The sequence below is a fragment of the Oncorhynchus mykiss genome, chromosome 15 (genome assembly GCF_013265735.2).
Source record: "Oncorhynchus mykiss isolate Arlee chromosome 15, USDA_OmykA_1.1, whole genome shotgun sequence".
NCBI classification, from domain to species: Eukaryota; Metazoa; Chordata; class Actinopteri; order Salmoniformes; family Salmonidae; genus Oncorhynchus; species Oncorhynchus mykiss.
In genome coordinates, this window is record NC_048579.1 from 43,416,958 (window position 1) to 43,441,703 (window position 24,746).

Sequence of the window (24,746 nt, forward strand, 5' to 3'; positions counted from 1 at the left end):
TTAAAATTCGGTGCTTTATTTTGGCACTGGAAGATTTTGACTTTCACAAACACTGGTAAAATTGCTGACTGCCACAGCGATAGCACAGGACTTGGTATCTGAGTGGTGAAGGCGATGAACTGCATGTGTGGATTATAACACCAACCTCTTCACAAAACATTTGTTATTTCCTCTCTTACATGGCCCCACATGAATGTAGAGTCCCTGCACAATCCTAGTGCGACTAATACGATTCAGGTATTGAAGAATAGCTTCACCAAGGGCAACCTCAATGGTTGGATTTGAACCGACACCTCAACACACTTAATCAAGCACTTGAGACCACTCGGCCTGACAAAACATTTGTTAAATGTCTCGTTGGGATCGACACATGGCCTTGCCATTGCTCTGCCTAACTTTCATTGATTTCAATCTAGGGTTTACATACAGCAACTACAGTTTTTTAAGGTCATTTGCCACATGTAAATAACAGGATGAGGTGGATGAGTGGTTAAGGCGATGGACTGCTTATCCATTGTGCTCTACATGCATGGGTTAGATTCTCATCGTGTAACAATTAAAATGCGGTGCTTTATTTTGGCAATGGAAGATTTTGACTTTCACAAACACTGGTAAAATTGCTGACTGCCACAGCGAGAGCACAGGACTTGGTATCTGAGTGGTGAAGGCGATGAACTGCATGTGTGGATTATAACACCAACCTCTTCACAAAACATTTGTTATTTCCTCTCTTACATGGCCCCACATGAATGTAGAGTCCCTGCACAATCCTAGTGCGACTAATAAGATTCAGGTATTGAAGAATAGCTTCACCAAGGGCAACCTCAATGGTTGGATTTGAACCGACACCTCAACACACTTAATCAAGCACTTGAGACCACTCGGCCTGACAAAACATTTGTTAAATGTCTCGATGGGATCGACACATGGCCTTGCCATTGCTCTGCCTAACTTTCATTGATTTCAATCTAGGGATTACATACCGCAACTACAGTCTTTTAAGGTCATTTTCCACTCTAAACTACAGGATGAGGTGGCCGAGTGGTTAAGGCGATGTACTGCTAATCCATTGTGCTCTGCATGCATGGGTTCGAATCCTATCCTCATCGTGAAACAATTAAAATGATGTGCTTTATTTTGTCACTGGAAGATTTTGACTTTCACAAACACTGGTAAAATTGCTGACTGCCACAGCGAGAGCACAGGACTTGGTATCTGAGTGGTGAAGGCGATGAACTGCATGTGTGGATTATAACACCAACCTCTTCACACAACATTTGTTATTTCCTCTCTTACATGGCCCCACATGAAAATAGAATCCCTGCGCAATCCTAGAGCGACTAATAAGATTCAGGTATTGAAGAATAACTTCACCAAGGGCAACCTCAATAGTGGGATTTGAACCGACACCTCAACACACTTAATCAAGCACTGGAGACCACTCGGCCTGACAAAACATTTGTTAAATGTCTCGATGGGATCGACACATGTCCTTGCCATTGCTCTGCATAACTTTCATTGATTTCAATCTAGCGTTTACATACAGCAACTACAGTCTTTTAAGGTCATTTGCAACTTCTAAAAAACAGGATGAGGTGGCCGAGTGGTTAAGGTGATGGACTGCTAATCCATTGTGCTCTGCATGCATGGGTTCGAATCCCATCCTCATCGTGTAACAATTAAAATTCTGTGCTTTATTTTGGCACTGGAAGATTTTGACTTTCACAAACACTGGTAAAATTGCTGACTGCCACAGCGATAGCACAGGACTTGGTATCTGAGTGGTGAAGGCGATGAACTGCATGTGTGGATTATAACACCAACCTCTTCACAAAACATTTGTTATTTCCTCTCTTACATGGCCCCACATGAATGTAGAGTCCCTGCACAATCCTAGTGCGACTAATACGATTCAGGTATTGAAGAATAGCTTCACCAAGGGCAACCTCAATGGTTGGATTTGAACCGACACCTCAACACACTTAATCAAGCACTTGAGACCACTCGGCCTGACAAAACATTTGTTAAATGTCTCGATGGGATCGACACATGGCCTTGCCATTGCTCTGCCTAACTTTCATTGATTTCAATCTAGGGATTACATACCGCAACTACAGTCTTTTAAGGTCATTTTCCACTCTAAACTACAGGATGAGGTGGCCGAGTGGTTAAGGCGATGTACTGCTAATCCATTGTGCTCTGCATGCATGGGTTCGAATCCTATCCTCATCGTGAAACAATTAAAATGATGTGCTTTATTTTGTCACTGGAAGATTTTGACTTTCACAAACACTGGTAAAATTGCTGACTGCCACAGCGAGAGCACAGGACTTGGTATCTGAGTGGTGAAGGCGATGAACTGCATGTGTGGATTATAACACCAACCTCTTCACACAACATTTGTTATTTCCTCTCTTACATGGCCCCACATGAAAATAGAATCCCTGCGCAATCCTAGAGCGACTAATAAGATTCAGGTATTGAAGAATAACTTCACCAAGGGCAACCTCAATAGTGGGATTTGAACCGACACCTCAACACACTTAATCAAGCACTGGAGACCACTCGGCCTGACAAAACATTTGTTAAATGTCTCGATGGGATCGACACATGTCCTTGCCATTGCTCTGCATAACTTTCATTGATTTCAATCTAGCGTTTACATACAGCAACTACAGTCTTTTAAGGTCATTTGCAACTTCTAAAAAACAGGATGAGGTGGCCGCGTGGTTAAGGCGATGGACTGCTAATCCCTTGTGCTCTGCATGCATGGGTTCGAATCCCATCCTCATCGTGTAACAATTAAAATTCTGTGCTTTATTTTGGCACTGGAAGATTTTGACTTTCACAAACACTGGTAAAATTGCTGACTGCCACAGCGATAGCACAGGACTTGGTATCTGAGTGGTGAAGGCGATGAACTGCATGTGTGGATTATAACACCAACCTCTTCACAAAACATTTGTTATTTCCTCTCTTACATGGCCCCACATGAATGTAGAGTCCCTGCACAATCCTAGTGCGACTAATACGATTCAGGTATTGAAGAATAGCTTCACCAAGGGCAACCTCAATGGTTGGATTTGAACCGACACCTCAACACACTTAATCAAGCACTTGAGACCACTCGGCCTGACAAAACATTTGTTAAATGTCTCGTTGGGATCGACACATGGCCTTGCCATTGCTCTGCCTAACTTTCATTGATTTCAATCTAGGGTTTACATACAGCAACTACAGTTTTTTAAGGTCATTTGCCACATGTAAATAACAGGATGAGGTGGATGAGTGGTTAAGGCGATGGACTGCTTATCCATTGTGCTCTACATGCATGGGTTAGATTCTCATCGTGTAACAATTAAAATGCGGTGCTTTATTTTGGCAATGGAAGATTTTGACTTTCACAAACACTGGTAAAATTGCTGACTGCCACAGCGAGAGCACAGGACTTGGTATCTGAGTGGTGAAGGCGATGAACTGCATGTGTGGATTATAACACCAACCTCTTCACAAAACATTTGTTATTTCCTCTCTTACATGGCCCCACATGAATGTAGAGTCCCTGCACAATCCTAGTGCGACTAATAAGATTCAGGTATTGAAGAATAGCTTCACCAAGGGCAACCTCAATGGTTGGATTTGAACCGACACCTCAACACACTTAATCAAGCACTTGAGACCACTCGGCCTGACAAAACATTTGTTAAATGTCTCGATGGGATCGACACATGGCCTTGCCATTGCTCTGCCTAACTTTCATTGATTTCAATCTAGGGATTACATACCGCAACTACAGTCTTTTAAGGTCATTTTCCACTCTAAACTACAGGATGAGGTGGCCGAGTGGTTAAGGCGATGTACTGCTAATCCATTGTGCTCTGCATGCATGGGTTCGAATCCTATCCTCATCGTGAAACAATTAAAATGATGTGCTTTATTTTGTCACTGGAAGATTTTGACTTTCACAAACACTGGTAAAATTGCTGACTGCCACAGCGAGAGCACAGGACTTGGTATCTGAGTGGTGAAGGCGATGAACTGCATGTGTGGATTATAACACCAACCTCTTCACACAACATTTGTTATTTCCTCTCTTACATGGCCCCACATGAAAATAGAATCCCTGCGCAATCCTAGAGCGACTAATAAGATTCAGGTATTGAAGAATAACTTCACCAAGGGCAACCTCAATAGTGGGATTTGAACCGACACCTCAACACACTTAATCAAGCACTGGAGACCACTCGGCCTGACAAAACATTTGTTAAATGTCTCGATGGGATCGACACATGTCCTTGCCATTGCTCTGCATAACTTTCATTGATTTCAATCTAGCGTTTACATACAGCAACTACAGTCTTTTAAGGTCATTTGCAACTTCTAAAAAACAGGATGAGGTGGCCGCGTGGTTAAGGCGATGGACTGCTAATCCCTTGTGCTCTGCATGCATGGGTTCGAATCCCATCCTCATCGTGTAACAATTAAAATTCTGTGCTTTATTTTGGCACTGGAAGATTTTGACTTTCACAAACACTGGTAAAATTGCTGACTGCCACAGCGATAGCACAGGACTTGGTATCTGAGTGGTGAAGGCGATGAACTGCATGTGTGGATTATAACACCAACCTCTTCACAAAACATTTGTTATTTCCTCTCTTACATGGCCCCACATGAATGTAGAGTCCCTGCACAATCCTAGTGCGACTAATACGATTCAGGTATTGAAGAATAGCTTCACCAAGGGCAACCTCAATGGTTGGATTTGAACCGACACCTCAACACACTTAATCAAGCACTTGAGACCACTCGGCCTGACAAAACATTTGTTAAATGTCTCGTTGGGATCGACACATGGCCTTGCCATTGCTCTGCCTAACTTTCATTGATTTCAATCTAGGGTTTACATACAGCAACTACAGTTTTTTAAGGTCATTTGCCACATGTAAATAACAGGATGAGGTGGATGAGTGGTTAAGGCGATGGACTGCTTATCCATTGTGCTCTACATGCATGGGTTAGATTCTCATCGTGTAACAATTAAAATGCGGTGCTTTATTTTGGCAATGGAAGATTTTGACTTTCACAAACACTGGTAAAATTGCTGACTGCCACAGCGAGAGCACAGGACTTGGTATCTGAGTGGTGAAGGCGATGAACTGCATGTGTGGATTATAACACCAACCTCTTCACAAAACATTTGTTATTTCCTCTCTTACATGGCCCCACATGAATGTAGAGTCCCTGCACAATCCTAGTGCGACTAATAAGATTCAGGTATTGAAGAATAGCTTCACCAAGGGCAACCTCAATGGTTGGATTTGAACCGACACCTCAACACACTTAATCAAGCACTTGAGACCACTCGGCCTGACAAAACATTTGTTAAATGTCTCGATGGGATCGACACATGGCCTTGCCATTGCTCTGCCTAACTTTCATTGATTTCAATCTAGGGATTACATACCGCAACTACAGTCTTTTAAGGTCATTTTCCACTCTAAACTACAGGATGAGGTGGCCGAGTGGTTAAGGCGATGTACTGCTAATCCATTGTGCTCTGCATGCATGGGTTCGAATCCTATCCTCATCGTGAAACAATTAAAATGATGTGCTTTATTTTGTCACTGGAAGATTTTGACTTTCACAAACACTGGTAAAATTGCTGACTGCCACAGCGAGAGCACAGGACTTGGTATCTGAGTGGTGAAGGCGATGAACTGCATGTGTGGATTATAACACCAACCTCTTCACACAACATTTGTTATTTCCTCTCTTACATGGCCCCACATGAAAATAGAATCCCTGCGCAATCCTAGAGCGACTAATAAGATTCAGGTATTGAAGAATAACTTCACCAAGGGCAACCTCAATAGTGGGATTTGAACCGACACCTCAACACACTTAATCAAGCACTGGAGACCACTCGGCCTGACAAAACATTTGTTAAATGTCTCGATGGGATCGACACATGTCCTTGCCATTGCTCTGCATAACTTTCATTGATTTCAATCTAGCGTTTACATACAGCAACTACAGTCTTTTAAGGTCATTTGCAACTTCTAAAAAACAGGATGAGGTGGCCGCGTGGTTAAGGCGATGGACTGCTAATCCCTTGTGCTCTGCATGCATGGGTTCGAATCCCATCCTCATCGTGTAACAATTAAAATTCGGTGCTTTATTTTGGCACTGGAAGATTTTGACTTTCACAAACACTGGTAAAATTGCTGACTGCCACAGCGATAGCACAGGACTTGGTATCTGAGTGGTGAAGGCGATGAACTGCATGTGTGGATTATAACACCAACCTCTTCACAAAACATTTGTTATTTCCTCTCTTACATGGCCCCACATGAATGTAGAGTCCCTGCACAATCCTAGTGCGACTAATACGATTCAGGTATTGAAGAATAGCTTCACCAAGGGCAACCTCAATGGTTGGATTTGAACCGACACCTCAACACACTTAATCAAGCACTTGAGACCACTCGGCCTGACAAAACATTTGTTAAATGTCTCGATGGGATCGACACATGTCCTTGCCATTGCTCTGCCTAACTTTCATTGATTTCAATCTAGGGTTTACATTACAGCAACTACAGTTTTTTAAGGTCATTTGCCACATGTAAATAACAGGATGAGGTGGATGAGTGGTTAAGGCGATGGACTGCTTATCCATTGTGCTCTACATGCATGGGTTAGAATCTCATCGTGTAACAATTAAAATTCGATGCTTTATTTTGGCACTGGAAGATTTTGACTTTCACAAACACTGGTAAAATTGCTGACTGCCACAGCGAGAGCACAGGACTTGGTATCTGAGTGGTGAAGGCGATGAACTGCATGTGTGGATTATAACACCAACCTCTTCACACAACATTTGTTATTTCCTCTCTTACATGGCCCCACATGAAAATAGAATCCCTGCGCAATCCTAGAGCGACTAATAAGATTCAGGTATTGAAGAATAACTTCACCAAGGGCAACCTCAATAGTGGGATTTGAACCGACACCTCAACACACTTAATCAAGCACTGGAGACCACTCGGCCTGACAAAACATTTGTTAAATGTCTCGATGGGATCGACACATGTCCTTGCCATTGCTCTGCATAACTTTCATTGATTTCAATCTAGGGTTTACATACAGCAACTACAGTCTTTTAAAGTCATTTGCAACTTCCAAAAAACAGGATGAGGTGGCCGAGTGGTTAAGGCGATGGACTGCTAATCCATTGTGCTCTGCATGCATGGGTTCGAATCCCATCCTCATCGTGTAACAATTGAAATGATGTGCTTTATTTTGGCACTGGAAGATTTTGACTTTCACTGGTAAAATTGCTGACTGCCACAGCGAGAGCACAGTACTTGGTATCTGAGTGGTGAAGGCGATGAACTGCATGTGTGGATTATAACACCAACCTCTTCACACAACATTTGTTATTTCCTCTCTTACATGGCCCCACATGAATATAGAATCCCTGCGCAATCCTAGAGCGACTAATAAGATTCAGGTATTGAAGAATAACTTCACCAAGGGCAACCTCAATAGTGGGATTTGAACCGAGGACTTTCATTGATTTCAATCTAGGGTTTACATACAGCAACTACAGTCTTTTAAGGTCATTTGCAACTTCCAAAAAACAGGATGAGGTGGCCGAGTGGTTAAGGCGATGGACTACTAATCCATTGTGCTCTGCATGCATGAACTGCATGTGTGGATTATAACACCAACCTCTTCACAAAACATTTGTTATTTCCTCTCTTACATGGCCCCACATGAATGTAGAGTCCCTGCACAATCCTAGTGCGACTAATACGATTCAGGTATTGAAGAATAGCTTCACCAAGGGCAACCTCAATGGTTGGATTTGAACCGACACCTCAACACACTTAATCAAGCACTTGAGACCACTCGGCCTGACAAAACATTTGTTAAATGTCTCGATGGGATCGACACATGGCCTTGCCATTGCTCTGCCTAACTTTCATTGATTTCCATCTAGGGATTACATACTGCAACTACAGTTTTTTAAGGTCATTTTCCACTCTAAACTATAGGATGAGGTGGCCGAGTGGTTAAGGCGATGTACTGCTAATCCATTGTGCTCTGCATGCATGGGTTCGAATCCTATCCTCATCGTGAAACAATTAAAATGATGTGCTTTATTTTGGCACTGGAAGATTTTGACTTTCACAAACACTGGTAAAATTGCTGACTGCCACAGCGAGAGCACAGGACTTGGTATCTGAGTGGTGAAGGCGATGAACTGCATGTGTGGATTATAACACCAACCTCTTCACAAAACATTTGTTATTTCCTCTCTTATATGGCCCCACATGAAAATATAATCCCTGCGCAATCCTAGAGCGACTAATACGATTCAGGTATTGAAGAATAACTTCAACAAGGGCAACCTCAATAGTGGGATTTGAACCGACACCTCAACACACTTAATCAAGCCCTGGAGACCACTCGGCCTGACAAAACATTTGTTAAATGTCTCGATGGGATCGACACATGTCCTTGCCATTGCTCTGCATAACTTTCATTGATTTCAATCTAGCGTTTACATACAGCAACTACAGTCTTTTAAGGTCATTTGCAACTTCCAAAAAACAGGATGAGGTGGCCGAGTGGTTAAGGCGATGGACTGCTAATCCATTGTGCTCTGCATGCATGGGTTCGAATCCCATCCTCATCGTGTAACAATTAAAATGATGTGCTTTATTTTGGCACTGGAAGATTTTGACTTTCACAAACACTGGTAAAATTGCTGACTGCCACAGCGAGAGCACAGGACTTGGTATCTGAGTGGTGAAGGCGATGAACTGCATGTGTGGATTATAACACCAACCTCTTCACACAACATTGGTTATTTCCTCTCTTACATGGCCCCACATGAAAATAGAATCCCTGCGCAATCCTAGAGCGACGAATACGATTCAGGTATTGAAGAATAACTTCACCAAGGGCAACCTCAATAGTGGCCACTCGGCCTGACAAAACATTTGTTAAATGTCTCGATGGGATCGACACATGTCCTTGCCATTGCTCTGCCTAACTTTCATTGATTTCAATCTAGGGTTTACATACAGCAACTACAGGTTTTTAAGGTAATTTGCCACATGTAAGTAACAGGATGAGGTGGATGAGTGGTTAAGGCGATGGACTGCTTATCCATTGTGCTCTACATGCATGGGTTAGAATCTCATCGTGTAACAATTAAAATTCGGTGCTTTATTTTGGCAATGGAAGATTTTGACTTTCACAAACACTGGTAAAATTGCTGACTGCCACAGCGAGAGCACAGGACTTGGTATCTGAGTGGTGAAGGCGATGAACTGCATGTGTGGATTATAACACCAACCTCTTCACACAACATTTGTTATTTCCTCTCTTACATGGCCCCACATGAATATAGAGTCCCGTCGCAATCCTAGTGCGACTAATACGATTCAGGTATTGAAGAATAGCTTCACCAAGGGCAACCTCAATGGTGGGATTTGAACCGATGGCTCAAAACACTTAATCAAGCACTTGAGACCACTCGGCCTGACAAAACATTTGTTAAATGTCTCGATGGGATCGACACATGTCCTTGCCATTGCTCTGCATAACTTTCAATGATTTCAATATAGGGTTTACATACAGCAACTACAGTCTTTTAAGGTCATTTGCAACTTCCAAAAAACAGGATGAGGTGGCCGAGTGGTTAAGGCGATGGACTGCTAATCCATTGTGCTCTGCATGCATGGGTTCGAATCCCATCCTCATCGTGTAACAATTAAAATGATGTGCTTTATTTTCGCACTGGAAGATTTTGACTTTCACAAACACTGGTAAAATTGCTGACTGCCACAGCGAGAGCACAGGACTTGGTATCTGAGTGGTGAAGGCGATGAACTGCATGTGTGGATTATAACACCAACCTCTTCACACAACATTTGTTATTTCCTCTCTTACATGGCCCCACATGAAAATATAATCCCTGCGCAATCCTAGAGCGACTAATAAGATTCAGGTATTGAAGAATGACTTCACCAAGGGCAACCTCAATAGTGGGATTTGAACCGACACCTCAACACACTTAATCAAGCCCTGGAGTCCACTCGGCCTGACAAAACATTTGTTAAATGTCTCGATGGGATCGACACATGTCCTTGCCATTGCTCTGCATAACTTTCATTGATTTCAATCTAGCGTTTACATACAGCAACTACAGTCTTTTAAGGTCATTTGCAACTTCCAAAAAACAGGATGAGGTGGCCGAGTGGTTAAGGTGATGGACTGCTAATCCATTGTGCTCTGCATGCATGGGTTCGAATCCCATCCTCATCGTGTAACAATTAAAATGAGGTGCTTTATTTTGGCGCTAGAAGATTTTGACTTTCACAAACACTGGTAAAATTGCTGACTGCCACAGCGAGAGCACAGGACTTGGTATCTGAGTGGTGAAGGCGATGAACTGCATGTGTGGATTATAACACCAACCTCTTCAAAAAACATTTGTTATTTCCTCTCTTACATGGCCCCACATGAATGTAGAGTCCCTGCACAATCCTAGTGCGACTAATACGATTCAGGTATTGAAGAATAGCTTCACCAAGGGCAACCTCAATGGTTGGATTTGAACCGACACCTCAACACACTTAATCAAGCACTTGAGACCACTCGGCCTGACAAAACATTTGTTAAATGTCTCGATGGGATCGACACATGGCCTTGCCATTGCTCTGCCTAACTTTCATTGATTTCAATCTAGGGTTTACAGAGAGCAACTACAGTTTTTTAAGGTCATTTTCCACTTCTAAAATACAGGATGGGGTGGCCGAGTGGTTAAGGCGATGGACTGCTAATCCATTGTGCTCTGCATGCATGGGTTCGAATCCCATCCCCATCGTGTAACAATTAAAATTCGGTGATTTGTTTTGGCACTGGAAGATTTTGACTTTCACAAACACTGGTAAAATTGCTGACTGCCACAGTGAGAGCACAGGACTTGGTATCTGAGTGGTGAAGGCGATGAACTGCATGTGTGCATTATAACACCAACCTCTTCACAAAACATTTGTTATTTCCTCTCTTACATGGCCCCACATGAATGTAGAGTCCCTGCACAATCCTAGTGTGACTAATACGATTCAGGTATTGAAGAATAGCTTCACCAAGGGCAACCTCAATGGTGGGATTTGAACCGATGGCTCAAAACACTTAATCAAGCACTTGAGACCACTCGGCCTGACAAAACATTTGTTAAATGTCTCGATGGGATCGACACATGTCCTTGCCATTGCTCTGCATAACTTTCAATGATTTCAATATAGGGTTTACATACAGCAACTACAGTCTTTTAAGGTCATTTGCAACTTCCAAAAAACAGGATGAGGTGGCCGAGTGGTTAAGGCGATGGACTGCTAATCCATTGTGCTCTGCATGCATGGGTTCGAATCCCATCCTCATCGTGTAACAATTAAAATGATGTGCTTTATTTTCGCACTGGAAGATTTTGACTTTCACAAACACTGGTAAAATTGCTGACTGCCACAGCGAGAGCACAGGACTTGGTATCTGAGTGGTGAAGGCGATGAACTGCATGTGTGGATTATAACACCAACCTCTTCACACAACATTTGTTATTTCCTCTCTTACATGGCCCCACATGAAAATATAATCCCTGCGCAATCCTAGAGCGACTAATAAGATTCAGGTATTGAAGAATGACTTCACCAAGGGCAACCTCAATAGTGGGATTTGAACCGACACCTCAACACACTTAATCAAGCCCTGGAGTCCACTCGGCCTGACAAAACATTTGTTAAATGTCTCGATGGGATCGACACATGTCCTTGCCATTGCTCTGCATAACTTTCATTGATTTCAATCTAGCGTTTACATACAGCAACTACAGTCTTTTAAGGTCATTTGCAACTTCCAAAAAACAGGATGAGGTGGCCGAGTGGTTAAGGTGATGGACTGCTAATCCATTGTGCTCTGCATGCATGGGTTCGAATCCCATCCTCATCGTGTAACAATTAAAATGAGGTGCTTTATTTTGGCGCTAGAAGATTTTGACTTTCACAAACACTGGTAAAATTGCTGACTGCCACAGCGAGAGCACAGGACTTGGTATCTGAGTGGTGAAGGCGATGAACTGCATGTGTGGATTATAACACCAACCTCTTCAAAAAACATTTGTTATTTCCTCTCTTACATGGCCCCACATGAATGTAGAGTCCCTGCACAATCCTAGTGCGACTAATACGATTCAGGTATTGAAGAATAGCTTCACCAAGGGCAACCTCAATGGTTGGATTTGAACCGACACCTCAACACACTTAATCAAGCACTTGAGACCACTCGGCCTGACAAAACATTTGTTAAATGTCTCGATGGGATCGACACATGGCCTTGCCATTGCTCTGCCTAACTTTCATTGATTTCAATCTAGGGTTTACAGAGAGCAACTACAGTTTTTTAAGGTCATTTTCCACTTCTAAAATACAGGATGGGGTGGCCGAGTGGTTAAGGCGATGGACTGCTAATCCATTGTGCTCTGCATGCATGGGTTCGAATCCCATCCCCATCGTGTAACAATTAAAATTCGGTGATTTGTTTTGGCACTGGAAGATTTTGACTTTCACAAACACTGGTAAAATTGCTGACTGCCACAGTGAGAGCACAGGACTTGGTATCTGAGTGGTGAAGGCGATGAACTGCATGTGTGCATTATAACACCAACCTCTTCACAAAACATTTGTTATTTCCTCTCTTACATGGCCCCACATGAATGTAGAGTCCCTGCACAATCCTAGTGTGACTAATACGATTCAGGTATTGAAGAATAGCTTCACCAAGGGCAACCTCAATGGTTGGATTTGAACCGACACCTCAACACACTTAATCAAGCACTTGAGACCACTCGGCCTGACAAAACATTTGTTAAATGTCTCGATGGGATCGACACATGGCCTTGCCATTGCTCTGCATAACTTTCATTGATTTCAATCTAGCGTTTACATACAGCAACTACAGTCTTTTAAGGTCATTTGCAAATTCCAAAACACAGGATGACGTGGCTGAGTGGTTAAGGCGATGGACTGCTAATCTATTGTGCTCTGCATGCATGGGTTCGAATCCAATCCTCATCGTGTAACAATTAAAATTCGGTGCTTTATTTTGGCACTGGAAGATTTTGACTTTCACAAACACTGGTAAAATTGCTGACTGCCACAGCGAGAGCACGGGACTTGGTATCTGAGTGGTGAAGGCGATGAACTGCATGTGTGGATTATAACACCAACCATCTCACACAAAACATTTGTTATTTCCTCTCTTACATGGCCCCACATGAATATAGAGTCCCTGCACAATCCTAGTGCGACTGATACGATTCAGGTATTGAAGAATAGCTTCACCAAGGGCAACCTCAATGGTTGGATTTGAACCGACAGCTCAAAACACTTAATCAAGCACTTGAGACCACTCGGCCTGACAAAACATTTGTTAAATGTCTCGTTGGGATCGACACATGGCCCTGCCATTGCTCTGCCTAACTTTCTTTGATTTCAATCTAGGGTTTACATACAGCAACTACAGGTTTTTAAGGTAATTTGCCACATGTAAATAACAGGATGAGGTGGATGAGTGGTTAAGGCGATGGACTGCTTATCCATTGTGCTCTACATGCATGGGTTAGAATCTCATCGTGTAACAATTAAAATTCGGTGCTTTATTTTGGCAATGGAAGATTTTGACTTTCACAAACACTGGTAAAATTGCTGACTGCCACAGCGAGAGCACAGGACTTGGTATCTGAGTGGTGAAGGCGATGAACTGCATGTGTGGATTATAACACCAACCTCTTCAAAAAACATTTGTTATTTCATCTCTTACATGGCCCCACATGAATATAGAATCCCTGCGCAATTCTAGTGCGACTAATAAGATTCAGGTATTGAAGAATAGCTTCACCAAGGGCAACCTCAATGGTTGGATTTGAAACGACACCTCAACACACTTAATCAAGCACTTGAGACCACTCGGCCTGACAAAACATTTGTTAAATGTCTTGATGGGATCGACACATGGCCTTGCCATTGCTCTGCATAACTTTCATTGATTTCAATCTAGGGTTTACATACAGCAACTACAGTTTTTTAAGGTCATTTTCCATTTCTAAAATACAGGATGAGGTGGCTGAGTGGTTAAGGCGATGGACTGCTAATCCATTGTGCTCTGCATGCATGGGTTTGAATCCCATCCTCATCGTGTAACAATTAAAATGATGTGCTTTATTTTGGCACTGGAAGATTTTGACTTTCACAAACACTGGTCAAATTGCTGACTGCCACAGTGAGAGCACAGGACTTGGTATCTGAGTGGGGAAGGCGATGAACTGCATGTGTGGATTATAACACCAACCTCTTCACAAAACATTTGTTATTTCCTCTCTTACATGGCCCCACATGAATGTAGAGTCCCTGCACAATCCTAGTGCGACTAATACGATTCAGGTATTGAAGAATAGCTTCACCAAGGGCAACCTCAAAAGTGGGATTTGAACCGACACCTCAACACACTTAATCAAGCACTGGAGACCACTCCGCCTGACAAAACATTTGTTAAATGTCTCGATGGGATCGACACATGGCCTTGCCATTGCTCTGCATAACTTTCATTGATTTCAATCTAGGGTTTACATACAGCAACTACAGTCTTTTAAGGTCATTTGCAACTTCCAAAAACCAGGATGAGGTGGCCGAGTGGTTAAGGCGATGGACTGCTAATCCATTGTGCTCTGCATGCATGAGTTTGAATCCCATCCTCATCGTGTAACAATAAAAATTTGGTGCTTTATTTTGGCACTGGAAGATTTTGACTTTCACAAACACTGGTAAAATTGCTGACTGCCACAGCGAGAGCACAGGACTTGGTATCTGAGTGGTGAAGGCGATGAACTGCATGTGTGGATTATAACACCAACCTCTTCACACAACATTTGTTATTTCCTCTCTTACATGGCCCGACATGAAAATAGAATCCCTGCGCAATCCTAGAGCGACTAATAAGATTCAGGTATTGAAGAATAACTTCACCAAGGGCAACCTCAATAGTGAGATTTGAACCGACACCTCAACACACTTAATCAAGCACTGGAGACCACTCGGCATGACAAAACATTTGTTAAATGTCTCGATGGGATCGACACATGGCCTTGCCATTGCTCTGCATAACTTTCTTTGATTTCAATCTAGGGTTTACATACAGCAACTACAGGTTTTTAAGGTAATTTGCCACATGTAAATAACAGGATGAGGTGGATGAGTGGTTAAGGCGATGGACTGCTTATCCATTGTGCTCTACATGCATGGGTTAGAATCTCATCGTGTAACAATTAAAATTCGGTGCTTTATTTTGGCAATGGAAGATTTTGACTTTCACAAACACTGGTAAAATTGCTGACTGCCACAGCGAGAGCACAGGACTTGGTATCTGAGTGGTGAAGGCGATGAACTGCATGTGTGGATTATAACACCAACCTCTTCAAAAAACATTTGTTATTTCATCTCTTACATGGCCCCACATGAATATAGAATCCCTGCGCAATTCTAGTGCGACTAATAAGATTCAGGTATTGAAGAATAGCTTCACCAAGGGCAACCTCAATGGTTGGATTTGAAACGACACCTCAACACACTTAATCAAGCACTTGAGACCACTCGGCCTGACAAAACATTTGTTAAATGTCTTGATGGGATCGACACATGGCCTTGCCATTGCTCTGCATAACTTTCATTGATTTCAATCTAGGGTTTACATACAGCAACTACAGTTTTTTAAGGTCATTTTCCATTTCTAAAATACAGGATGAGGTGGCTGAGTGGTTAAGGCGATGGACTGCTAATCCATTGTGCTCTGCATGCATGGGTTTGAATCTCATCGTGTAACAATTAAAATTTGGTGCTTTATTTTGGCACTGGAAGATTTTGACTTTCACAAACACTGGTAAAATTGCTGACTGCCACAGCGAGAGCACAGGACTTGGTATCTGAGTGGTGAAGGCGATGAACTGCATGTGTGGATTATAACACCAACCTCTTCACACAAAATTTGTTATTTCCTCTCTTACATGGCCCCACATGAAAATAGAATCCCTGCGCAATCCTAGAGCGACTAATAAGATTCAGGTATTGAAGAATAACTTCACCAAGGGCAACCTCAATAGTGGGATTTGAACCGACACCTCAACACACTTAATCAAGCCCTGGAGACCACTCGGCCTGACAAAACATTTGTTAAATGTCTCGATGGGATTGACACATGTCCTTGCATTTGCTCTGCATAACTTTCATTGATTTCAATCTAGCGTTTAAATACAGCAACTACAGTCTTTTAAGGTCATTTGCAACTTCCAAAGACAGAATGAGGTGGCCGAGTGGTTAAGGCGATGGACTGCTAATCCATTGTGCTCTGCATGCATGGGTTCGAATCCCATCCTCATCGTGTAACAATTAAAATTTGGTGCTTTATTTTGGCACTGGAAGATTTTGACTTTCACAAACACTGGTAAAATTGTTGACTGCCACAGCGAGAGCACAGGACTTGGTATCTGAGTGGTGAAGGCGATGAACTGCATGTGTGGATTATAACACCAACCATCTCACACAAAACATTTGTTATTTCCTCTCTTACATGGCCCCACATGAATATAGAGTCCCTGCACAATCCTAGTGCAACTGATACGATTCAGGTATTGAAGAATAGCTTCACCAAGGGCAACCTCAATGGTTGGATTTGAACCGACAGCTCAAAACACTTAATCAAGCACTTGAGACCACTCGGCCTGACAAAACATTTGTTAAATGTCTCGATGGGATCGACACATGGCCTTGCCATTGCTCTGCCTAACTTTCATTGATTTCAATCTAGCGTTTACAGACAGCAACTACAGTTTTTTAAGGTCATTTGCCACATGTAAATAACAGGATGAGGTGGATGAGTGGTTAAGGCGATGGACTGCTTATCCATTGTGCTCTACATGCATGGGTTAGAATCTCATCGTGTAACAATTAAAATTCTGTACTTTATTTTGGCACTGGAAGATTTTGACTTTCACAAACACTGGTAAAATTGCTGACTGCCACAGCGAGAGCACAGGACTTGGTATCTGAGTGGTGAAGGCGATGAACTGCATGTGTGGATTATAACACCAACCTCTTCACAAAACATTTGTTATTTCCTCTCTTACATGGCCCCACATGAATGTAGAGTCCCTGCACAATCCTAGTGCGACTAATACGATTCAGGTATTGAAGAATAGCTTCACCAAGGGCAACCTCAATGGTTGGATTTGAACCGACACCTCAACACACTTAATCAAGCACTTGAGACCACTCGGCCTGACAAAACATTTGTTAAATGTCTCGATGGGATCGACACATGGCCTTGCCATTGCTCTGCCTAACTTTCATTGATTTCCATCTAGGGATTACATACTGCAACTACAGTTTTTTAAGGTCATTTTCCACTCTAAACTACAGGATGAGGTGGCCGAGTGGTTAAGGCGATGTACTGCTAATCCATTGTGCTCTGCATGCATGGGTTCGAATCCTATCCTCATCGTGAAACCATTAAAATGATGTGCTTTATTTTGGCACTGGAAGATTTTGACTTTCACAAACACTGGTAAAATTGCTGACTGCCACAGCGAGAGCACAGGACTTGGTATCTGAGTGGTGAAGGCGATGAACTGCATGTGTGGATTATAACACCAACCTCTTCACACAACATTTGTTATTTCCTCTCTTACATGGCCCCACATGAAAATAGAATCCCTGCGCAATCCTAGAGCGACTAATAAGATTCAGGTATTGAAGAATAACTTCACCAAGGGCAACCTCAATAGTGGGATTTGAACCGACACCTCAACACACTTAATCAAGCACTGGAGACCACTCGGCCTGACAAAACATTTGTTAAATGTCTCGATGGGATCGACACATGTCCTTGCCATTGCTCTGCATAACTTTCATTGATTTCAATCTAGCGTTTACATACAGCAACTACAGTCTTTTAAGGTCATTTGCAACTTCTAAAAAACAGGATGAGGTGGCCGAGTGGTTTAGGCGATGGACTGCTAATCCATTGTGCTCTGCATGTATGGGTTCGAATCCCATCCTCATCGTGTAACAATTAAAATTCTGTGCTTTATTTTGGCACTGGAAGATTTTGACTTTCACAAACACTGGTAAAATTGCTGACTGCCACAGCGATAGCACAGGACTTGGTATCTGAGTGGTGAAGGCGATGAACTGCATGTGTGGATTATAACACCAACCTCTTCACAAAACATTTGTTATTTCCTCTCTTACATGGCCCCACATGAATGTAGAGTCCCTGCACAATCCTAGTGCGACTAATACGATTCAGGTATTGAAGAATAGCTTCACCAAGGGCAACCTCAATGGTTGGATTTGAACCGACACCTCAACACACTTAATCAAGCACTTGAGACCACTCGGCCTGACAAAACATTTGTTAAATGTCTCGATGGGATCGACACATGGCCTTGCCATTGCTCTGCCTAACTTTCATTGATTTCAATCTAGGGATTACATACCGCAACTACAGTCTTTTAAGGTCATTTTCCACTCTAAACTACAGGATGAGGTGGCCGAGTGGTTAAGGCGATGTACTGCTAATCCATTGTGCTCTGCATGCATGGGTTCGAATCCTATCCTCATCGTGAAACAATTAAAATGATGTGCTTTATTTTGGCACTGGAAGATTTTGACTTTCACAAACACTGGTAAAATTGCTGACTGCCACAGCGAGAGCACAGGACTTGGTATCTGAGTGGTGAAGGCGATGAACTGCATGTGTGGATTATAACACCAACCTCTTCACACAACATTTGTTATTTCCTCTCTTACATGGCCCCACATGAAAATAGAATCCCTGCGCAATCCTAGAGCGACTAATAAGATTCAGGTATTGAAGAATAACTTCACCAAGGGCAACCTCAATAGTGGGATTTGAACCGACACCTCAACACACTTAATCAAGCACTGGAGACCACTCGGCCTGACAAAACATTTGTTAAATGTCTCGATGGGATCGACACATGTCCTTGCCATTGCTCTGCATAACTTTCATTGATTTCAATCTAGCGTTTACATACAGCAACTACAGTCTTTTAAGGTCATTTGCAACTTCTAAAAAACAGGATGAGTTGGCCGAGTGGTTAAGGCGATGGACTGCTAATCCATTGTGCTCTGCATGCATGGGTTCGAATCCCATCCTCATCGTGTAACAATTAAAATTCGGTGCTTTATTTTGGCACTGGAAGATTTTGACTTTCACAAACACTGGTAAAATTGCTGACTGCCACAGCGATAGCACAGGACTTGGTATCTGAGTGGTGAAGGCGATGAACTGCATGTGTGGATTATAACACCAACCTCTTCACAAAACATTTGTTATTTCCTCTCTTACATGGCCCCACATGAATGTAGAGTCCCTGCACAATCCTAGTGCGACTAATACGATTCAGGTATTGAAGAATAGCTTCACCAAGGGCAACCTCAATGGTTGGATTTGAACCGACACCTCAACACACTTAATCAAGCACTTGAGACCACTCGGCCTGACAAAACATTTGTTAAATGTCTCGTTGGGATCGACACATGGCCTTGCCATTGCTCTGCCTAACTTTCATTGATTTCAATCTAGGGTTTACATACAGCAACTACAGTTTTTTAAGGTCATTTGCCACATGTAAATAACAGGATGAGGTGGATGAGTGGTTAAGGCGATGGACTGCTTATCCATTGTGCTCTACATGCATGGGTTAGATTCTCATCGTGTAACAATTAAAATGCGGTGCTTTATTTTGGCAATGGAAGATTTTGACTTTCACAAACACTGGTAAAATTGCTGACTGCCACAGCGAGAGCACAGGACTTGGTATCTGAGTGGTGAAGGCGATGAACTGCATGTGTGGATTATAACACCAACCTCTTCACAAAACATTTGTTATTTCCTCTCTTACATGGCCCCACATGAATGTAGAGTCCCTGCACAATCCTAGTGCGACTAATAAGATTCAGGTATTGAAGAATAGCTTCACCAAGGGCAACCTCAATGGTTGGATTTGAACCGACACCTCAACACACTTAATCAAGCACTTGAGACCACTCGGCCTGACAAAACATTTGTTAAATGTCTCGATGGGATCGACACATGGCCTTGCCATTGCTCTGCCTAACTTTCATTGATTTCAATCTAGGGATTACATACCGCAACTACAGTCTTTTAAGGTCATTTTCCACTCTAAACTACAGGATGAGGTGGCCGAGTGGTTAAGGCGATGTACTGCTAATCCATTGTGCTCTGCATGCATGGGTTCGAATCCTATCCTCATCGTGAAACAATTAAAATGATGTGCTTTATTTTGTCACTGGAAGATTTTGACTTTCACAAACACTGGTAAAATTGCTGACTGCCACAGCGAGAGCACAGGACTTGGTATCTGAGTGGTGAAGGCGATGAACTGCATGTGTGGATTATAACACCAACCTCTTCACACAACATTTGTTATTTCCTCTCTTACATGGCCCCACATGAAAATAGAATCCCTGCGCAATCCTAGAGCGACTAATAAGATTCAGGTATTGAAGAATAACTTCACCAAGGGCAACCTCAATAGTGGGATTTGAACCGAGGACTTTCATTGATTTCAATCTAGGGTTTACATACAGCAACTACAGTCTTTTAAGGTCATTTGCAACTTCCAAAAAACAGGATGAGGTGGCCGAGTGGTTAAGGCGATGGACTACTAATCCATTGTGCTCTGCATGCATGAACTGCATGTGTGGATTATAACACCAACCTCTTCACAAAACATTTGTTATTTCCTCTCTTACATGGCCCCACATGAATGTAGAGTCCCTGCACAATCCTAGTGCGACTAATACGATTCAGGTATTGAAGAATAGCTTCACCAAGGGCAACCTCAATGGTTGGATTTGAACCGACACCTCAACACACTTAATCAAGCACTTGAGACCACTCGGCCTGACAAAACATTTGTTAAATGTCTCGATGGGATCGACACATGGCCTTGCCATTGCTCTGCCTAACTTTCATTGATTTCCATCTAGGGATTACATACTGCAACTACAGTTTTTTAAGGTCATTTTCCACTCTAGACTATAGGATGAGGTGGCCGAGTGGTTAAGGCGATGTACTGCTAATCCATTGTGCTCTGCATGCATGGGTTCGAATCCTATCCTCATCGTGAAACAATTAAAATGATGTGCTTTATTTTGGCACTGGAAGATTTTGACTTTCACAAACACTGGTAAAATTGCTGACTGCCACAGCGAGAGCACAGGACTTGGTATCTGAGTGGTGAAGGCGATGAACTGCATGTGTGGATTATAACACCAACCTCTTCACAAAACATTTGTTATTTCCTCTCTTATATGGCCCCACATGAAAATATAATCCCTGCGCAATCCTAGAGCGACTAATACGATTCAGGTATTGAAGAATAACTTCAACAAGGGCAACCTCAATAGTGGGATTTGAACCGACACCTCAACACACTTAATCAAGCCCTGGAGACCACTCGGCCTGACAAAACATTTGTTAAATGTCTCGATGGGATCGACACATGTCCTTGCCATTGCTCTGCATAACTTTCATTGATTTCAATCTAGCGTTTACATACAGCAACTACAGTCTTTTAAGGTCATTTGCAACTTCCAAAAAACAGGATGAGGTGGCCGAGTGGTTAAGGCGATGGACTGCTAATCCATTGTGCTCTGCATGCATGGGTTCGAATCCCATCCTCATCGTGTAACAATTAAAATGATGTGCTTTATTTTGGCACTGGAAGATTTTGACTTTCACAAACACTGGTAAAATTGCTGACTGCCACAGCGAGAGCACAGGACTTGGTATCTGAGTGGTGAAGGCGATGAACTGCATGTGTGGATTATAACACCAACCTCTTCACACAAAATTTGTTATTTCCTCTCTTACATGGCCCCACATGAAAATAGAATCCCTGCGCAATCCTAGAGCGACTAATAAGATTCAGGTATTGAAGAATAACTTCACCAAGGGCAACCTCAATAGTGGGATTTGAACCGACACCTCAACACACTTAATCAAGCCCTGGAGACCACTCGGCCTGACAAAACATTTGTTAAATGTCTCGATGGGATTGACACATGTCCTTGCATTTGCTCTGCATAACTTTCATTGATTTCAATCTAGCGTTTAAATACAGCAACTACAGTCTTTTAAGGTCATTTGCAACTTCCAAAGACAGAATGAGGTGGCCGAGTGGTTAAGGCGATGGACTGCTAATCCATTGTGCTCTGCATGCATGGGTTCGAATCCCATCCTCATCGTGTAACAATTAAAATTTGGTGCTTTATTTTGGCACTGGAAGATTTTGACTTTCACAAACACTGGTAAAATTGTTGACTGCCACAGCGAGAGCACAGGACTTGGTATCTGAGTGGTGAAGGCGATGAACTGCATGTGTGGATTATAACACCAACCATCTCACACAAAACATTTGTTATTTCCTCTCTTACATGGCCCCACATGAATATAGAGTCCCTGCACAATCCTAGTGCAACTGATACGATTCAGGTATTGAAGAATAGCTTCACCAAGGGCAACCTCAATGGTTGGATTTGAACCGACAGCTCAAAACACTTAATCAAGCACTTGAGACCACTCGGCCTGACAAAACATTTGTTAAATGTCTCGATGGGATCGACACATGGCCTTGCCATTGCTCTGCCTAACTTTCATTGATTTCAATCTAGCGTTTACAGACAGCAACTACAGTTTTTTAAGGTCATTTGCCACATGTAAATAACAGGATGAGGTGGATGAGTGGTTAAGGCGATGGACTGCTTATCCATTGTGCTCTACATGCATGGGTTAGAATCTCATCGTGTAACAATTAAAATTCTGTACTTTATTTTGGCACTGGAAGATTTTGACTTTCACAAACACTGGTAAAATTGCTGACTGCCACAGCGAGAGCACAGGACTTGGTATCTGAGTGGTGAAGGCGATGAACTGCATGTGTGGATTATAACACCAACCTCTTCACAAAACATTTGTTATTTCCTCTCTTACATGGCCCCACATGAATGTAGAGTCCCTGCACAATCCTAGTGCGACTAATACGATTCAGGTATTGAAGAATAGCTTCACCAAGGGCAACCTCAATGGTTGGATTTGAACCGACACCTCAACACACTTAATCAAGCACTTGAGACCACTCGGCCTGACAAAACATTTGTTAAATGTCTCGATGGGATCGACACATGGCCTTGCCATTGCTCTGCCTAACTTTCATTGATTTCCATCTAGGGATTACATACTGCAACTACAGTTTTTTAAGGTCATTTTCCACTCTAAACTACAGGATGAGGTGGCCGAGTGGTTAAGGCGATGTACTGCTAATCCATTGTGCTCTGCATGCATGGGTTCGAATCCTATCCTCATCGTGAAACCATTAAAATGATGTGCTTTATTTTGGCACTGGAAGATTTTGACTTTCACAAACACTGGTAAAATTGCTGACTGCCACAGCGAGAGCACAGGACTTGGTATCTGAGTGGTGAAGGCGATGAACTGCATGTGTGGATTATAACACCAACCTCTTCACACAACATTTGTTATTTCCTCTCTTACATGGCCCCACATGAAAATAGAATCCCTGCGCAATCCTAGAGCGACTAATAAGATTCAGGTATTGAAGAATAACTTCACCAAGGGCAACCTCAATAGTGGGATTTGAACCGACACCTCAACACACTTAATCAAGCACTGGAGACCACTCGGCCTGACAAAACATTTGTTAAATGTCTCGATGGGATCGACACATGTCCTTGCCATTGCTCTGCATAACTTTCATTGATTTCAATCTAGCGTTTACATACAGCAACTACAGTCTTTTAAGGTCATTTGCAACTTCTAAAAAACAGGATGAGGTGGCCGAGTGGTTTAGGCGATGGACTGCTAATCCATTGTGCTCTGCATGTATGGGTTCGAATCCCATCCTCATCGTGTAACAATTAAAATTCTGTGCTTTATTTTGGCACTGGAAGATTTTGACTTTCACAAACACTGGTAAAATTGCTGACTGCCACAGCGATAGCACAGGACTTGGTATCTGAGTGGTGAAGGCGATGAACTGCATGTGTGGATTATAACACCAACCTCTTCACAAAACATTTGTTATTTCCTCTCTTACATGGCCCCACATGAATGTAGAGTCCCTGCACAATCCTAGTGCGACTAATACGATTCAGGTATTGAAGAATAGCTTCACCAAGGGCAACCTCAATGGTTGGATTTGAACCGACACCTCAACACACTTAATCAAGCACTTGAGACCACTCGGCCTGACAAAACATTTGTTAAATGTCTCGATGGGATCGACACATGGCCTTGCCATTGCTCTGCCTAACTTTCATTGATTTCAATCTAGGGATTACATACCGCAACTACAGTCTTTTAAGGTCATTTTCCACTCTAAACTACAGGATGAGGTGGCCGAGTGGTTAAGGCGATGTACTGCTAATCCATTGTGCTCTGCATGCATGGGTTCGAATCCTATCCTCATCGTGAAACAATTAAAATGATGTGCTTTATTTTGGCACTGGAAGATTTTGACTTTCACAAACACTGGTAAAATTGCTGACTGCCAC

At 42.6% G+C, this 24,746-nt stretch overlaps 29 non-coding genes across 29 annotated transcripts; all 29 read left to right on the top strand.

Moving 5' to 3' along the window:
• Positions 1-1,589: 1,589 nt before the first annotated feature.
• Positions 1,590-1,671, top strand: trnas-gcu. Its single transcript has one exon. It is a non-coding gene; the product is annotated as a tRNA-Ser (tRNA).
• Positions 1,672-2,712: 1,041 nt separating this feature from the next.
• Positions 2,713-2,794, top strand: trnas-gcu. The gene has a single exon. It is a non-coding gene; the product is annotated as a tRNA-Ser (tRNA).
• Positions 2,795-3,829: 1,035 nt separating this feature from the next.
• Positions 3,830-3,911, top strand: trnas-gcu. The gene has a single exon. It is a non-coding gene; the product is annotated as a tRNA-Ser (tRNA).
• Positions 3,912-4,391: 480 nt separating this feature from the next.
• Positions 4,392-4,473, top strand: trnas-gcu. The gene has a single exon. It is a non-coding gene; the product is annotated as a tRNA-Ser (tRNA).
• Positions 4,474-5,508: 1,035 nt separating this feature from the next.
• trnas-gcu lies at positions 5,509-5,590 on the top strand. The gene has a single exon. It is a non-coding gene; the product is annotated as a tRNA-Ser (tRNA).
• A 480-nt stretch (positions 5,591-6,070) lies between these two features.
• trnas-gcu lies at positions 6,071-6,152 on the top strand. Its single transcript has one exon. It is a non-coding gene; the product is annotated as a tRNA-Ser (tRNA).
• Positions 6,153-7,189: 1,037 nt separating this feature from the next.
• trnas-gcu lies at positions 7,190-7,271 on the top strand. Its single transcript has one exon. It is a non-coding gene; the product is annotated as a tRNA-Ser (tRNA).
• A 786-nt stretch (positions 7,272-8,057) lies between these two features.
• trnas-gcu lies at positions 8,058-8,139 on the top strand. The gene has a single exon. It is a non-coding gene; the product is annotated as a tRNA-Ser (tRNA).
• Positions 8,140-8,619: 480 nt separating this feature from the next.
• trnas-gcu lies at positions 8,620-8,701 on the top strand. The gene has a single exon. It is a non-coding gene; the product is annotated as a tRNA-Ser (tRNA).
• A 993-nt stretch (positions 8,702-9,694) lies between these two features.
• On the top strand, positions 9,695-9,776 carry trnas-gcu. Its single transcript has one exon. It is a non-coding gene; the product is annotated as a tRNA-Ser (tRNA).
• Positions 9,777-10,256: 480 nt separating this feature from the next.
• Positions 10,257-10,338, top strand: trnas-gcu. The gene has a single exon. It is a non-coding gene; the product is annotated as a tRNA-Ser (tRNA).
• A 480-nt stretch (positions 10,339-10,818) lies between these two features.
• trnas-gcu lies at positions 10,819-10,900 on the top strand. The gene has a single exon. It is a non-coding gene; the product is annotated as a tRNA-Ser (tRNA).
• Positions 10,901-11,380: 480 nt separating this feature from the next.
• On the top strand, positions 11,381-11,462 carry trnas-gcu. The gene has a single exon. It is a non-coding gene; the product is annotated as a tRNA-Ser (tRNA).
• A 480-nt stretch (positions 11,463-11,942) lies between these two features.
• On the top strand, positions 11,943-12,024 carry trnas-gcu. The gene has a single exon. It is a non-coding gene; the product is annotated as a tRNA-Ser (tRNA).
• A 480-nt stretch (positions 12,025-12,504) lies between these two features.
• Positions 12,505-12,586, top strand: trnas-gcu. Its single transcript has one exon. It is a non-coding gene; the product is annotated as a tRNA-Ser (tRNA).
• Positions 12,587-14,186: 1,600 nt separating this feature from the next.
• Positions 14,187-14,268, top strand: trnas-gcu. The gene has a single exon. It is a non-coding gene; the product is annotated as a tRNA-Ser (tRNA).
• Positions 14,269-14,748: 480 nt separating this feature from the next.
• trnas-gcu lies at positions 14,749-14,830 on the top strand. The gene has a single exon. It is a non-coding gene; the product is annotated as a tRNA-Ser (tRNA).
• A 1,591-nt stretch (positions 14,831-16,421) lies between these two features.
• On the top strand, positions 16,422-16,503 carry trnas-gcu. The gene has a single exon. It is a non-coding gene; the product is annotated as a tRNA-Ser (tRNA).
• Positions 16,504-17,540: 1,037 nt separating this feature from the next.
• Positions 17,541-17,622, top strand: trnas-gcu. The gene has a single exon. It is a non-coding gene; the product is annotated as a tRNA-Ser (tRNA).
• A 480-nt stretch (positions 17,623-18,102) lies between these two features.
• On the top strand, positions 18,103-18,184 carry trnas-gcu. The gene has a single exon. It is a non-coding gene; the product is annotated as a tRNA-Ser (tRNA).
• Positions 18,185-18,663: 479 nt separating this feature from the next.
• trnas-gcu lies at positions 18,664-18,745 on the top strand. Its single transcript has one exon. It is a non-coding gene; the product is annotated as a tRNA-Ser (tRNA).
• Positions 18,746-19,225: 480 nt separating this feature from the next.
• On the top strand, positions 19,226-19,307 carry trnas-gcu. The gene has a single exon. It is a non-coding gene; the product is annotated as a tRNA-Ser (tRNA).
• A 1,035-nt stretch (positions 19,308-20,342) lies between these two features.
• trnas-gcu lies at positions 20,343-20,424 on the top strand. Its single transcript has one exon. It is a non-coding gene; the product is annotated as a tRNA-Ser (tRNA).
• Positions 20,425-21,216: 792 nt separating this feature from the next.
• trnas-gcu lies at positions 21,217-21,298 on the top strand. The gene has a single exon. It is a non-coding gene; the product is annotated as a tRNA-Ser (tRNA).
• Positions 21,299-21,778: 480 nt separating this feature from the next.
• trnas-gcu lies at positions 21,779-21,860 on the top strand. Its single transcript has one exon. It is a non-coding gene; the product is annotated as a tRNA-Ser (tRNA).
• Positions 21,861-22,339: 479 nt separating this feature from the next.
• On the top strand, positions 22,340-22,421 carry trnas-gcu. Its single transcript has one exon. It is a non-coding gene; the product is annotated as a tRNA-Ser (tRNA).
• Positions 22,422-23,458: 1,037 nt separating this feature from the next.
• On the top strand, positions 23,459-23,540 carry trnas-gcu. The gene has a single exon. It is a non-coding gene; the product is annotated as a tRNA-Ser (tRNA).
• Positions 23,541-24,020: 480 nt separating this feature from the next.
• On the top strand, positions 24,021-24,102 carry trnas-gcu. The gene has a single exon. It is a non-coding gene; the product is annotated as a tRNA-Ser (tRNA).
• Positions 24,103-24,581: 479 nt separating this feature from the next.
• On the top strand, positions 24,582-24,663 carry trnas-gcu. Its single transcript has one exon. It is a non-coding gene; the product is annotated as a tRNA-Ser (tRNA).
• The last annotated feature ends 83 nt before the right edge of the window (positions 24,664-24,746 follow it).